The following is a 17230-nucleotide window of genomic DNA, read 5'->3' as shown; positions in this document are numbered from 1 at the left end:
TGTTTGCTGTCTACGTGCAATATTTGAAATCGTAATGTAAATTTTGTAGCAGAATCAATAGAGACTGTAGCCACGCATTTTTGCATATTTGATTGAAGGACCTTTTATTTTGTATACTGTGAGAAGAACTCACAGGGTATATTAAGTTTTTTCGCATAACGGTACCCCGTAACGGCATAAACTAATCAAGATATATATATATACTTCTATTCTATTCTATTCTATTCTATTCTATTCTATTCTATTCTATTCTATTCTATTCTATTCTATTCTATTCTATTCTATTCTATTCTATTCTATTCTATTCTATTCTATTCTATTCTATTCTATTCTATTATATTATATTCTATTCTATTCTATTCTATTCTATTCTATTCTATTCTATTCTATTCTATTCTATTCTATTCTATTCTATTCTATTATATTATATTATATTATATTATATTATATTCTATTCTATTATATTATATTATATTCTATTCTATTCTATTCTATTCTATTCTATTCTATTCTATTCTATTCTATTCTATTCTATTCTATTCTATTCTATTCTATTATATTCTATTCTATTCTATTCTATTCTATTCTAATCTATTCTATTCTATTCTATTCTATTCTATTATATTCTATTCTATTCTATTCTATTCTATTCTAATCTATTCTATTTTATTCTATTCTATTCTATTCTATTCTATTCTATTCTATTCTATTCTATTCTATTCTATTCTATTCTATTCTATTCTATTCTATTCTATTCTATTCTATTCTATTCTATTCTATTCTATTCTATTCTACTCTTTTATATTCTATTCTATTCTATTCTATTCTATTCTATTCTATTCTATTCTATTCTATTCTATTCTATTCTATTCTATTCTATTCTATTCTATTCTATTCTATTCTATTCTATTCTATTCTATTCTATTCTATTCTATTCTATTATATTATATTCTATTCTATTCTATTCTATTCTATTCTATTCTATTCTAATATATTCTATTCTATTCTATTCTATTCTATTCTATTCTATTCTATTCTATTCTGTTCTATTCTATTCTATTCTATTCTATTCTATTCTATTCTATTCTATTCTATTCTATTCTATTCTATTCTATTCTATTCTATTCTAGTCTATTCTATTCTATTCTATTCTATTATATTATATTCTATTCTATTCTATTCTATTCTATTCTATTCTATTCTATTCTATTCTATTCTATTCTATTCTCTTCTATTTTATTCTGTTCTATTCTATTCTATTCTATCCTATACTATTCTTTTCTATTCTATTCTATTCTTTTCTATTCTATTCTAATGTTCATTCACAAGCTCATTAGGGGCGAGATCGACTCATCTGATCTTGTTAGTCGATTAAATTTTGCTGTTCCTGTTAGAACGTCCAGGCACTTTGTGCCTTTTTATTTACCACTTTGCCGGCAAAATTTTGCCAAAAATAATCCACTGCGAAGTTGGTGTTCGCACTACAACAACTTGTATAACTGCATCAGTTTTGAGTGTTCGTTTTCCGAGTTGCATAATTCAATACTGTCACGTCTGGCCTGATATTTTGTACTTTCTTTCCTATGTATGGTTGAACTTAAATATTTCTAATTCCAACATTAATTTTATATTTTATATATCTTAGTAGTCGACCGCATTGTGTCTGTGTCGACTTTAATCCAAATAAATTAAATTAAATTATTCTATTCTATTATATTGTAACGAATTTGCTTGTAAATCCTCTTATTTGCAATCCTCTGCTAAGTTCGAATCACTAAACTGTTGAATAAATAACTCCAATATTGAATAATGGAAAAATGGCCTTTTTTAAAGTACTTCACAATGACACTTATACTTTGCTACTCGCAGGCTTAATAACCAAACTGATTGATAATTCAAATTGAACTCTACTATTGGCCGCCAGATCGCGTGCTTAATCAATAACTGATTGATTGCTCAACTCAAACTGAATTACTTCTTACTCGCCTGCCCCGCTTTTATAGTTTACGCTGCATATTTCTAGGCTCTTCCATTTCCAGAACTTACCAACTATATTCGTGTGTGTATAGTTCTCATATAGTTCCTACTTGTTTACAATTCTACTTTTTAGCGCTTCTCAGATGTACATATGTGAGTTTGTAGTTTACAGTCTCCCGCACACACATAAGCGTATAAGTAAATTCATCTGTGTGTGACATCTCATCTCTCGCTGCCTTGTATGTAAATGTTGCTCGTCGGAATGTGTACATATGTGTAGACGCAATTATTGATTCGTTTATGTAGATACATAATGATTGAATTATTGATGTGCATTCACGTCACTGCTTAGATCGGCTTAGAGCTGGCAGCACTCCTTAGTTTTGCTAATATTCGTAACACTGCCCTCCACCTAAGTCTGATCGTCCCGATCAGACAAATCTCTCGATCTAAACGCTGCTAGCATCGCCAAATGTACCACTCTTCTACTTCTTGGTTTCTCAATGCTTTGTATGCGGTAGATGGTATCACTGAGCTTCTTCACAATCTTGTACGGGCCTTCCCAACTGCACCGAAATTTGGATGGAACACCTTTCCGCCGGTGAGGGTTGTATAACAGTACCGAATCTCCCGCCAAGAAACTTTTCGAATTATTGTTCTCATGGTACCTGTGTTTCATCGTACCACTCAATACCCTGGTTCGTTCCTTTACACTCTGTTGTTTGGCCGATGAACTACTTCGTAGAGCTTGCGCTGGACGGATTTGCTTTGCATAATCAGTATCGTTCCCACGTTTCCCCACAGTAGTGCGCTCTGGATTGAAACTACCCTCGCATTCCTTCTCGAAAATTCGTTGCTTCATTTTCCTGCGTCTTTTAGGTTTTGTCAATGCCAGTGTTTCTCTCGCAGGTACTTTTGATTTTGATTTATTTGGCCCATCCGATCTATCAACCTTTGCCTTCGACTTTCTTGGTCTTTGTCGAGTCTTTTCCACCAGTACCCGATTACTGCTGAACCCTTTTTCCAAACTACAGTTAAGTGGTATGTCCTGGTTCTTATAGCGCATAATTTTTCTCCGCATATCGATCCTGATGTCATGGTCAACCAAGAAGTCCTGTCCCAATATGACTTCATCAACGATCTCCGCCACAACGAATTTGTGTAGAACCATGACTTTTCCAATTAATACCTCACATACCACTTCGCCTTGGACTTGTTTATACTCGCCTGTGACCGTACGCAACCTTGCTCCAGGTAATGACTTTACTCTCCTGTAGACCAAATCAGATCGAATCAAGGAATGAGATGCCCCAGTATCTACAGTCAGTACACGCTCTTTACCATCCACATTCCCTCTCATGGTAAGACTGCTTGATTTCCTTCCAATCTGCGACACAGATATCACAGGACATTCAATAGCCGGGGCAAGTTTTCGTTCTTTACATCCGACACGCTCTTGCTCATTTCCGCCAGCTTTGCGTTTACGCCCACCCACGTTGTTGGAACTATTAAGGCCAAGATCGCAATGACGTGCAATGTTACCGGACTTCCCGCATTTGAAGCATTTGATAACTTTTTCACTCCGCTTTTGCGATCCTTTCAGCGCCTCCAATATTGCGTCTACCCACTCCGGCCTTTCTACTTCCACACGGCGTGCTTTGAAAACTGGCTTACACAGTAGTGAAGCCGTTTCCTGAGTCAATGCATGTGATACCGTTTCAGCAAATGTCAGCTTTGGGTTTGCGTATGTAGCCCGCTTCGTTTCCACGTCCCGTATGCCATTTATGAAACTCTGGATTTTTACCCTTTCAGTGTATTCCACGGGTGCGTCCGCATTTGCAAGATGAGCCAATCTTTCAATATCTGAAGCAAACTCCTGCAATGTCTCATTTGCTTTTTGGTAGCGGTTTTGCAACTCAATTTGGAATATCTGTTTCCTATGCTCGCTTCCGTAACGTCTCTCTAAAGCGCTCATCAATGTTTCGTAATGGTTCCGCTCGTACTCTGGGATGGTCTGTAAGATTTCCGCGGCAGGCCCTTTCAGTGCCACGAACAGAGCTGCAACTTTATCTTCAGCATTCCATTGGTTCACTGCTGTGGTCTTCTCAAACTGTAGCTTAAAGAACTGAAAAGGAACAGAACCATCAAAGGATGGTGTCTTTACCTTTGGATTACTCGCTGAAACAGCTGGGCGGTTTAGTTGTAACTGCTCCATACGACCTTTTAACGCTTCTATTTCGGCATCAATTTTGTCCTCGAGTTGTAAAATTTTTGCATCCTGTTCTTCCAGTTTCACAAAGAGCTGCGATGATACCTGTTCCAAAATTTGTGCCGACATTTCAGATATACGTGCCTCTTGCGCTTCCAGTTGAGATGCCAAATGTGTCTTCTGTTCTTCCAATTGTGATGTTATACGGGTTTCCTGCGATTCCAGTTGGGATACCATATACGTCTTCTGTTCTTCTAGTTGAGATGACATATACTTTTTCTGTTCTTCTAGTTGAGATGCCAGTTGCGACGACATTGATGCTACTGTCGATGTTTGTGCAGATATTGCAGCCAATATCATGTTCAAGTCTGTGCTCGTAACTGTCTGCGATGTTTCGTTTTTCTCTTCAATTTTTGTTGTTGTTTCGTCCCCATCAGGATAAAAGACAAACTCGTCCACATCAATTCCTTGCGACTCCATTACCTCTCGTAGCCGTGCTTGAAGTTCGATTTTATTGCCGGTTGTATTTAATCCACGGTTCTCCAACTCCTTTTTCAGTTGCTGGATCTTCAATTCACTGATCTTTGCCATGTCCAAGTTGTCTTCCCAATCTTCGGAATTTATTCAACAATTCCTCTTCTGACACCAATTGTAACGAATTTGCTTGTAAATCCTCTTATTTGCAATCCTCTGCTAAGTTCGAATCACTAAACTGTTGAATAAATAACTCCAATATTGAATAATGGAAAAATGGCCTTTATTAAAGTACTTCACAATGACACTTATACTTTGCTACTCGCAGGCTTAATAACCAAACTGATTGATAATTCAAATTGAACTCTACTATTGGCCGCCAGATCGCGTGCTTAATCAATAACTGATTGATTGCTCAACTCAAACTGAATTACTTCTTACTCGCCTGCCCCGCTTTTATAGTTTACGCTGCATATTTCTAGGCTCTTCCATTTCCAGAACTTACCAACTATATTCGTGTGTGTATAGTTCTCATATAGTTCCTACTTGTTTACAATTCTACTTTTTAGCGCTTCTCAGATGTACATATGTGAGTTTGTAGTTTACAGTCTCCCGCACACACATAAGCGTATAAGTAAATTCATCTGTGTGTGACATCTCATCTCTCGCTGCCTTGTATGTAAATGTTGCTCGTCGGAATGTGTACATATGTGTAGACGCAATTATTGATTCGTTTATGTAGATACATAATGATTGAATTATTGATGTGCATTCACGTCACTGCTTAGATCGGCTTAGAGCTGGCAGCACTCCTTAGTTTTGCTAATATTCGTAACAATATTATATTCTATTCTATTCTATTCTATTCTATTCTATTCTATTCTATTCTATTCTATTCTATTCTATTCTATTCTATTCTATTCTATTCTATTCTATTCTATTCTATTCTATTCTATTCTATTATATTCTATTCTATTCTATTCTATCCTATTCTATTCTATTCTATTCTATTCTATTTTATTATATTCTATTCTATACAATTCTATTATATTCTATTCTATTTATTATATTCTATTCTATTCTATTCTATTCTATTATATTCTATTTTATTATATTCTATTCTATTCTGTTCTATTCTATTCTATTCTATTCTTTTCTATTCTATTCTGTTATATTATATTCTATTCTATTCTATTCTATTCTATTCTATTCTATTCTATTCTATTCTATTCTATTCTATTCTATTCTATTATATTCTATTCTATTCTATTCTATTTTATTCTATTCTATTCTATTCTATTATATTATATTCTATTCTATTCTATTCTTTTCTTTTCTATTCTATTCTATTCTATTATATTCTATTCTATTATATTCTATTCTATTCTATTCTATTCTATTCTATTCTATTCTATTCTATTCTATTATTTTCTATTCTTTTCTATTCTATTCTATTCTATTCTATTCTATTCCATTCTATTATATTCTATTCTATTATATTCTATTCTATTATATTCTATTCTATTCTATTCTATTCTATTATATTCTATTCTATTATATTCTATTCTATTCTATTCTATTCTATTATATTATATTCTATTCTATTCTATTCTATTCTATTCTATTCTATTCTTTTCTATTCTATTCTATTCTATTCTATTCTATTATATTCTATTTTATTCTATTCTATTCTATTCCATTCTATTCTATTCTATTCTATTCTATTCTATTCTATTCTATTCTATTCTATTCTATTCTATTCTATTCTATTCTATTCTATTCTATTCTATTCTATTCTATTCTATTCTATTCTATTCTATTCTATTATATTCTATTATATTCTATTCTATTCTATTCTTCTATTCTTCTCAGATGGCTATTTAAAATGAACGAAATTGGACTATAACTACGCCCACTTTTTCGATATCGAAAACTTCGAAAAACAGAAAAAGTGCGATAATTCATTACCAATGACGGATAAAGCGATGCAACTTGGTAGGTGGGTTGACCTTATGACGCAGAATAGAAAGTTAGTAAAATTTGGGACAAAGGGCGTGGCTCCGCCCACTTTTAAAGGAAGGTAATTTGAAATTTTTGCAAGATGTAATTTGCAGCTGAGTATGTAATGTTCGGTTACACTCGAACTTAGCCTTCCTTACTTGTTTTTTATTGTTTTCATATGCATATATGTATGTATGTGTGTAGATATGTGCTTTTTTTAGTAAATGCTTAATCACTTAAGTGTTTGACTTTTGAGCATAAAATATTTGTTAGATATCCTTCGAGTAATTGTTTGCACAACATATTGTTGTTGTTTGCAACTTACGTTTTCAACGTCAATCAATTGTGTCTGAAAATTATTTGCTTTATAGTACGATTGATTGCCCTTCAATCAAAATATTTGTGTAATTGCTAAAAAGCTTATTATGGCGCTTAAATTCATTCAAGCTTTTTGAAAATTTTCTGCTTCGCATGAGTAGATTTATATGAAAACAATTATTTTTAAATAGAAATATTTCTAGCAGATTTAAGAAGATTGAACGAATTTAATTGGTTATTTGCGTAATTTGTGTGCGTTTGAGTTTCTCTTTATGTGGTTTTACTAAGATAAATCCCCTGTCAAACCAACCAGTTTGGAACTAAATAAATATAAATGCAAGGCGCGATAGACGCTGAAGAGATTTTAGGCCGAGCTTCTCTTCCAATTTGCGCCGTGTTCCCATTTTTAATTTTTCCACATATTGGCGGGACGGGGCTCTACCCTGACTCCGAACGGCATCTGCAGGGCAGATGAGCTTTCACTGAGAAGCTTTTTCTAAATTTGTGATGGTGCTCGGGCAGAAGTCGGAATCGGCATCTTTAGTGTGGTAGGTGGAGTGCAATACCACCACACCACGGCGGCCGCCATTAGTCGCGAACTATTTTGTAACTAATACAAATCTTAAGTCAACTAGTCAGCCATTTTATAAAAATAATGTAGCGTTGTGTGTTTCTTCACAAAATATTTTCCATTCAATAAGAAAACAACGAATGCAGTAATTTTGTAAAGCTCTAGGTGACCTAGTTCAAAAGTTAGAATCTAAGAGCGCAACATGAAGGTAAAATTTTTTAAGAAAAGAAAACGCCATTAAATGCTTATATTGGCTTCACTTATAGTATGTTAATCTTGCATACCATATAATAACAAAAATGTTACGTATACGCGCTGGTACCCGTTTCATCAGGTGGTACGGATATGTTTGCGTGTAATTGGTTGGTTTTTAATAAAAGAAGGAATTCACTGGGTTTTATTGGACGCTCATTCTCTGCATATGGCAGTTATGTAGGAATCTGATTGCCAGCCCGATGAAATATTTCCTGTGCACCTTTAAAGGTAATCGAAGTTTCTGGGCGTTGAAATATGGTTAAAGTCATCTTTATTTTAAAAGCGAGGAACACCTTTCACGTTTCTTCCAAAGACTTCAGACTTTTCTGTGAGGGACGTTTTGCAGGGTTACCTGAATGTCATGACCAGCTTGTCTGAATTACGCCGATAAGCTGCCAATACTTGCAAAACTGAACTCGTTGCCTCTAAGGGCAGGTACTCTTGAATTTATACCACCCTCTATTGGGGGAGTCGGTGCCATCTGAAGAGGTTAGGCAGATTTCTTTACACAGGCAGGCACGGACGAAATGAAACGTGGGTTAAGACTTTGGGATTCTGCTGTCCACCTGATCTCTGCTTCTGGGCAGGTGGGCCTAGAGTCAAGTAAGCAAACGCTGGGCTGATACCACCTCTGGCCATGTGCCGAGGTATCTCGGGGCAATTGTAAAATCCAAGCACTCGACCCAATATTGTTGCCACTACACTGCCCAGAGGATGTCCGTGCGGTACACTTGTATATACTGGATACCCCTAGTTGTGTAAGATGTATAAGGGATTATGACGAAGAATCATCTAATCCAGCGTTTGGAAGGACGTGGTGTAAATATCCATGTTCGGAGGTATTCGACTCTCGGAAACCTCCATGATCAATGTGTGCATCATTCGTGGCTTTATGTTTACTCACTGGAAGACTGTTTCCATGTTCAAGTATGTGATAGCACAATGAAACAACATAAAGATATTCAAGTGATATATTCTTTCTAGACAGCTGCCGTCGAACTTAACCTAATGCTCCCATCGCACCATGAGGGTTGCATGGGCTTTTTTAATATGCCTCGTAATATGTCGAAGTACTGAATGTGAGCCTGTGCTCCGTTAAGTTCGAACAGTTCTGGCGATTGTTCATATCTTACTCAAGTTTTGGGGATAGATTGAGCTAAAGATACACCTTATTATAACAGTACTCCGTCATCGTAAATGTATTCCGGTTTGGCCAAAACTACTTACGACTTCTTACATACATCAAGGTGGCTAAAATCGGTACGTAATCGTTTACAGTCTCACCCCTTCAGGCGGTAATACCTAAGCCAAAAATATTCCGTTTAAATTTTGGTCCCTATTTCATACGGTTAAGGAGTGTCGCACAACTTATCTCCACTTACATACTTACTAAAATAATTTTCTTGCGTGATAGTAGTCTTTACTTACCTTGTAATTTCTTCGAGCAGCTCACACGGATCAGCTGCATAAAACTTTACCCCAAAATACAAATCATATGGATCCGACTTGGGTTTAAGTTGACGAGATATACGCGACGCTGGATCGAGCCAGTGCTGAAAAAAGAATGAGAAGAATATTTTAAAATTATATTATGATTCCAAGAAAAAAAAAAGTTTAAAATTTGATGGGTAAAACTATGGGTATGGTTTATTAAGATCAAGGCAAATCAAACGAGGTAGAAGTGACAACTGCAATATTTGGTATTATTATATATTAACCCTTTGTGAGCCGACTATACATTTTGGGTAGTACAAAAATCATTTGTTACAGCAGTAAAATGCATTAATACAGATTCTTCGGACTTCTCCTTGTGAACCAGAGCTACCAGAGCGAACAACTTCAGCACGAGTTGTATCAGGAATCACACTTGCCAACTACTTCAACTTTGGTGGAGAAGATAGATATATGTGTTTTTGAATTTTCGAAGGGCAGCTGTTTTAAAAGTTTGCTGACCTTTGAATCCAAAATTTTACCACCCACCATCATTTTCCATAGCACAACTCGAGCGTAGTATGGGCCTAGAATTGTGGTCACTAGAGGCCACTAAAATTCCCAGATCCAATGGTTCCAGGGGCCAACTAAATTGTTCCCGCCGCAGTCGGGCAAATATCCTAAATATTCTAAGCATATTTTTGTTACATGTTTTACACGGTGTTGCGTTACAACAGCTCGAATCTGTTGGCGCTGACTATTGTGTTGTTTTTGTTGTTGTTGTAGCAGTGCTTCGCCCCATCCAATAGGTGCTACCGATTATATATTGTCGTCAATGTCCTGTAACGGGAATCCAAGGAAACTTGCTGTTTCAACAGGATGGACCATAGTGAGAGGGGTATTAGAGGCGTTGGTTCCACATTACAATTGAAGAGATGGTTGGTGTCATGTGGGGACACATTGCAAGCAGGACATACATTTTGTATATCAGGGATGATTCTGGATAGGTAAGAGTTTAACCTGTTACAGTGCCGAGATCGAAGTTGAGCTAGAGTGACGCGCGTTTCTATAGGTAGAATGCATTCTTCTACTTTTGGGTATTTTTCTTTAAGAATTGGATTCGCCGGGCAATTCCTGGTATAGAGATCCGACGCCTGTTTGTGGATATCATTGAATTGCTGCTTGTACTTTTTTGCTTCATAAGGCTGTGTTTTTAGGTGCTATATTTCCTCATAACGCATGCGGCGATGACCCATTAAGCCCATGGGAGGTGTAGCCTCATCAACCAGATGTCTGTTGGGATGCCCAGGTTTCTGGGTATTCAACAGAAACTGTTTATTCTGCATTTTATTTCTCTCCCTAATGAAGAGTGCTCTCGCCTCATTGTGTAGGTGGCGTTGTTCATCTGCCATTCTACTTTGCTTAGCTCGATGCATGTTCGATTTTTGAGAACAACTGGGAAGTGATAACTATCCACAGTTCAACCAAAATCATTTTTGGGCTTGGTTTCGTTAAGCTGGAAACAAAAAAACAGGCTTAAGGGATGGCTTGATACTCTTGAAATGAGACGATATTTTGCAACAAAACAATTATTTGTCATCTCGCTCCGCACCAAAGAATATTTAAACGAAACAGATTACCTCTTTATTCAATCGGAAATCGACGGCTACTTTTACTCAATTAGTTAGTCTTACTGGATATGATAGGGCTGAACAATACTCTTATCCCATTCGTAATATCCAAATAATCAGCTGTGTAAGATATGAAATTTATACCACCGATCTCCATGATTTTCTCAGACAAAAATATACGCTATATACGTAAGCATTCGGTCAAATGTGAAGCCTCTAACTGTTAAAATGCGGCAGTTGTTACGAAAAGCTTCTCATCTGAACAATCGGTTGTGGGGGATTTATGCTATACTAGAAGACCCGGCAGACGTTGTCCTGCCCAAAATTTGGCCTATCTGCATACATTTTAATAAGCTTTTCCCGTCTGAATCTGCCCTCCCCCCTCTTCACTTTTTCCTAATCCTTTTATTCACTCCTCCCTCCGTCTTTTTCGGTTCATCTATCTCCATCTTCGTCTCATTCTATCTCTTTCTCAATATCCTTCTCCTTCTCTTCTCTCAATTCCTTCTCATTCTTCTGCATCCCTTATTGCCTGTCCCAGAGGGTGGTATGTATTTTATTCCACTCCCAGTCCCAGTCCCACTCCGAGTCAGTTTAATATACATAGATTTTTATTTTTCACGCTTCACTATAATATTAAAACGAAATGCAGATATTCTTGCTTTTGAAATTCGGCATAAAAATTGCACATAGAACAACTAAAAACTCTCCTGAATTAAAAAAAATGTCTTAGTACCTCAAATCGCGGGCCCCTCAGAAACCCCAGGGCCCCTCTCGCCGGCCCTGGTGATGTGCTAGATATATATATTATATGTATGTAAAGTTAAATAAGCACGTGCACAAACATATCCATACCAACTGAAAAGGGGTGCACCACTGCATATACGTAACATTTTATTATTACGTATAAACAAATACAAAAATTTGCAATAAAATAATATTGCGACTATAAGCTGAGATATATACTATCCTATCTCTCAAGTTAGATCAAACTACACACGGGGTGCAAAACAAATTCAAAATCGTTTCAGTAGTTTAGGAGTCCATCGCGCCCAAAAATGTTGTGACACGTGTTTTTTATATATTAAGATATACGACCGATCTCATCCATCAGCCAATAATATGTGCAATATACGAAAGTATATGGTGAAGTTTAAAGCTTCAATCTGATAAATTGAGGATGATATGACAAAAGTCCTCTTTTTCTGCAAAATCGGTTGTATGGCAGATATATGCTATAGTGGTCCGATGACGCCGATTCTGACAAATGTCTAATCGGACGACTAAATACACCCGCTTACCAAATTTTAGCAAGATATCTCCAAAATTGAGGAACTAGTTTGCATACAAACAGACACACGGGCAGACGAACAGACGGACATGGCTAAATCAACTCTGCTCTACATCCTGATCATTTCGGTATACCCATTGGTGGGTCTATCTATTTTCCTTTAAGGACTTACAATTTTCATGAAAGATATAATTTAATATATATCAAAATCACATAGTTAAACTTATTTTGGCCTCAGCATAATCGTACGTAAATTATTTCAAGACCGGCAAATTTTAAAATTTTCATGTCGTCTGCTGGTCTAGCCAGTTTCGGTTGGTCTAACAATAAAATTATTTTATACTAGCAAGTTGAATTAATAAAAAATAGGTTACATATATACACATAAATAATATGTACATATACAAACTGAAAAAAAAAAACATACAACCCCTGTCAGCGACGCGAAAAACTCACAATTATTTAGTTCTTGTCTGCGTTTGGCATATTTCTAAGTCTTCACCAACCAGCCTTTTAACTATGCGCCAAAGTGGGCGTGCAAAGTTGGCAAAAAGGGAAATGAAAAGTGAAATTCATTTTATAATTTAAACGCCGCCTAAGGTGAACAGGTAAAAAAAAGGTATTTCCATGTCTGTCTGAAGCTAAGTAATATGAGACATTGGCTATATTTCACTTTCGCTCAAGTTATTGTACCTTACAAAGGACGAAGAAAGTTATATTTTGTTTATTTTATTTCATTATTACGGCTCAATGCACGTGCTGACGTAAAAGGAAAACGGAAATGAATGACGGCTGGCCTGAAAGATATCGTTTATTGCGCTGTTAACGTTCTTACCCCCCTAAAAGTATGCTTCAATAAAGAAGGAAATCAGTGCTAATAATGGCAAAGCTTTTGGTGGCAGATTTCCAAATATTTTGATTTGGGTTTACTTAGCGAGCATTTGACGTGGTGGTGTGGCGAAATTGTTTGTGTTTGTTTGCCGGTGTGTTGCTATAATTTCGGTGATTTTAGTTCTTCACTTTCACTTACCGTCTGATTCTCTTCATCAATATAGCGTATGCCAAAATATGAAGTTTCGATTAAATTGAGTCTAGCAAAAACAACATCCAACAAGACTTGGCCCGGTAAGTCATCCTGTAAAAAGAAAGAAGGGAGATTTATTATTATTTGAGTGAGGTAAAAAATGGAAAGTTTAGTACACGTATGTATGTGTTTTTTATGTACTTATTTATGTAATTATTATTTATGTAATATGTATATTAAAAACCAAATACTGATTTATTAGGTTTCCACAAGCTTTCAGTGAGAAAGGAAAGTTTCTTCACTGTAGGTAACCAACCAAATGAGTAAATTAACTAATACTTTTGAGTTTACCGAGAGTGTTATTGAACTAGAGAGTGTTTTTGCTTTAAAAACAGCGAAATATTTAAAGTAAACGGCTGGTATTTATGTTGGTTTGTTGTTTTTTTGACAAGGTTGTTAATTGATATAAATGGGAAAATTTTTCTAATATACATAGACAACATTTTTTTTTTCATAGAAACCGGTTTCGGCGTTGTACCATCTTCAGTGCCAGAGAACTAGATATGGCTTTGTACAAAACAAATTTGACAAGGATTGATGGAAAAATACAACATTAACACAGCATTCAAAACATCGAACAATCTAGGGCGAAAACTAAGAACTAACATTAACTCAGAGGATCCGTTTAGCAGCCACGGCGTATACAAGCTTACCTGCGGATGCCAGCATAGTTACATAGGACAAACAGGACGGCAAATAAGAACGAGGTTCAGAGAACATATTAGAGATTACAACAAAAAAATACGGAATCCAAACATTATTCCCGAGTCTAACTTCGCGAATCACATGGTCGAGAATGAATGTTCCCCAGCAAACATCAATAAAACAGTTAGGGTTCTTCACATACAAGAAAAGGGCCGACGTCTCAACGTACTCGAAAACATGGAAATCTACAAACAGAAAACATTCGACGGTAGAATAATAAACGAACAGATAAACACCATTTCTGACACAATATTCGAGCCTTTAAAACTTGTTTACAGGAAACAACTTAATCACACAGGTACAACAGACAAACGCACAACAACAAATAAACACAAAAAAATTAACACACCAAAACAAAAAACCGACAAAGAAGGTCAAACGACTAAAATCACAGATTTCTACCTAACCCAGTCAGCCACACAAATCGATTAGTAAACCACCCTCGGTTCTGAACGAACACACAGCACATACACATAACTAAATATACACAAGCATCAATTTGACAATACCTGCTCATATACCTACGAACTATAAATACAGGACAAATGACAACAACAGATCAGAACGAAAATCGACACTGATGATGGCACAACGCCGAAACCGGTTTGTCTCAAAACCAAATTTGACAAGGGATGACGGAAAATCGTTCCAATATACATCCTTCCGCTATATATTATGGATTATGCTACGCTTTTATGAATAATTTTAAATCTTGTATATATTGCAACGAATTGTTTGTGTCTCTTTAAGATGAAATGCGCGTTTTCAAAACTGTATGTTTGCCTTGATATATATCACATTCCGAAAGTAGAGTTCTTATCGTGTGTTACGATCCGTGATCGAAATCCATTTCGGAAATGAATGCCATTAATGAAATTGTTACCGTACTCTCTTATGGGGTGCATTATTCATTGTACAGGTTTAAAAATGCTTGTTTTTGTTCATTTATTTGTGTATGCTATTTGGCTCTGTTGTACTTCTTATGTACAACAAAAGTGTAGTAGCACTTCATTCGGTAGTTGCTTTTTTTTGCAAGCGAGCTTGAAAAAAACGCTTCAACTACCTAAACAGTTTCATTTATGGCAAAACCATACAGATGGTGGAAGTTTATCAGCTAATTGTTACTTTTTTTAGGTACTATGATATTTCTACTTCTAGCGCAGTATGTTTTTGACACTCAACAAGAGAATTACAAAAACAAAATACAAGAAATGCGTGTGTTTGTTTGTATGTATATCACCCTGCCGCCACGCTTTTATTTTGTTATTTTTGTTTATCTGCACCACAGTGCGTATGAGCAACCAAGCCACAATTGAAATACAAATACAAACACAATATTTAAAATAAAACGAGTCCCCTCCCCAGCATCCATGGAAGGGGAATAAAAGCAAGTGAAGTTTGAGTGAACAGCCGGAATGTTTGTGGCTGATGACACACACGCACAATACACAAACAACTATAAATAAAAGGAAATGCAAAAATAGCAAATAACATGATAACAATAACTGTTTTCGTTGTTTGGTAAACTTTTCTTGTCGCCTGCAGCTATGCTTTTGTAGAAGACGCTATTGCAAGGGTTTATGATAAACAAATGGTCTTTGCGGTAAAATTGCGTGTAAGGATATAATAAATAGAAAAAGAGACCGGTTAAATAAAAAAGGCACAATAAGGTGCGCACATTTAACCTAAGGGGTAACCTTAGTCATTATTCATGGCACTCCGACTTCTCTTTACTAAGGAGGGTCGTAGACAAGCTGGTTAGGCAAAAAAAAATGCAAAATTGCCTCAAATTACTGAAAGTAATGCGTAGACACCCACATACACATAAAATCATGATTATCTATTTATTTAATACGCATGCAACATTAACCGACAGATGGCATATGCAGTACAATGCATGTATTGTGAGGGTGTTTCCGTGTGGTCTTCCTTATGCATTTATTTTGTTACTTCCTGTTTACACCCTTCTAAGCTTGTTTTCACTTTTGTAGATCTTATCATTTCTCTAATTTCCCAGGTAAAGGGACACTAACAAATGTTAAAGTTACATCTTAGCATTCTGCCATTTATTAAGCAGTGCTAATTTCCATTAATCTGGTTTCAAAAACCAGGCCTGCTTATAAACTTTATAGGTATAGTTTCATATGTTTTGCGTATCGCGTGTTTAAATTTGAAAATTATAAAAAAAAAAAACGGATATTGAGGCTCTTTCTCTAGCAGCTGCTTTGGTATATAATTCGCATACTCTATTACTAAACCAAGATCCTTAGTTCCATACCCGGGAAAAGTGGTAGTGAATTATTTGTAAAAGTTTTTATTGCATAGGTCGTCCCAATGGTTTTGGAGTTTACGTTGCGTCAACAGATGATCTTAAACACACATATATGCCACGGGAACTCCAGTTACTCCATTCACCTAAATTGTATGTGAAATTCATTAATTCTTATTATACTCAGTTGAGCAGAGCTCACAGGGTATACTAACTTTGATTGGATAACGGTTGGTTGTACAGGTATAAAGGAATCGAGATAGATATAGACTTCCACATATTAAAATCATTAGTATCGAAAAAAAATTTGATTGATCCATGTCCGTCCGTCCGTCCGTTAACACGATAACTTGAGTAAATTTTGAGGTATCTTGATGAAATTTAGTATGCGGGTTCCTGAGCACTCATCTCAGATTGATATTTAAAATGAACGATATCGAACTATAACCACGCCCACTTTTTCGATATCGAAAATTTTGAAAAACCGAAAAAGTGCGATAATACATTACCAAAGACGGATAAAGCGATGAAACTTGGTAGGTGAATTGGGCTTATGACGCAGAATAGAAAGTTAGTAAAGTTTTGGACAATGGGCGTGGTACCGCCCACTTTTAAAAGAGGGTAATTTAAAAATTTTGCAAGCTGTTATTTGGCAGTCGTTGAAGATATCATGATGAAATTTGGCAGGAACGTTACTCCTATTACTATATATGTGCTTAATAAAAATTACCAAAATCCGAGACCGACCACACCCACTTTAAAAAAAATTTTTAAAGTTAAATTTTAACAAAAAATTTTATATCTTATATTATAAGTAAATTATGTCAACATTCAACTCCAGTAATGATATGGTGCAACAAAATACAAAAATAAAAGAAAATTTCAAAATGGGCTTGGCTCCACCCTTTTTCATTTAATTTGTCTAGGATACTTTTAATGCCATAAGTCGAACAAAAGATTACCAATCCTTGTGAAATTTGGTAGGGGCTTAGATTCTAGGACGATAACTTTTTT

General features: G+C 35.6%; 1 pseudogene; it reads right to left on the bottom strand.

The window, feature by feature from the left end:
• The window catches only part of LOC137238169 (band 4.1-like protein 4), a 325053-nt pseudogene that overhangs the window by 48001 nt on the left and 259822 nt on the right, over positions 1-17230 (bottom strand).

Source organism: Eurosta solidaginis, chromosome 1, assembly GCF_040869045.1.
Source record: "Eurosta solidaginis isolate ZX-2024a chromosome 1, ASM4086904v1, whole genome shotgun sequence".
Classification (NCBI taxonomy): domain Eukaryota; kingdom Metazoa; phylum Arthropoda; class Insecta; order Diptera; family Tephritidae; genus Eurosta; species Eurosta solidaginis.
This window is presented reverse-complemented; position numbering and strand designations above follow the sequence as displayed.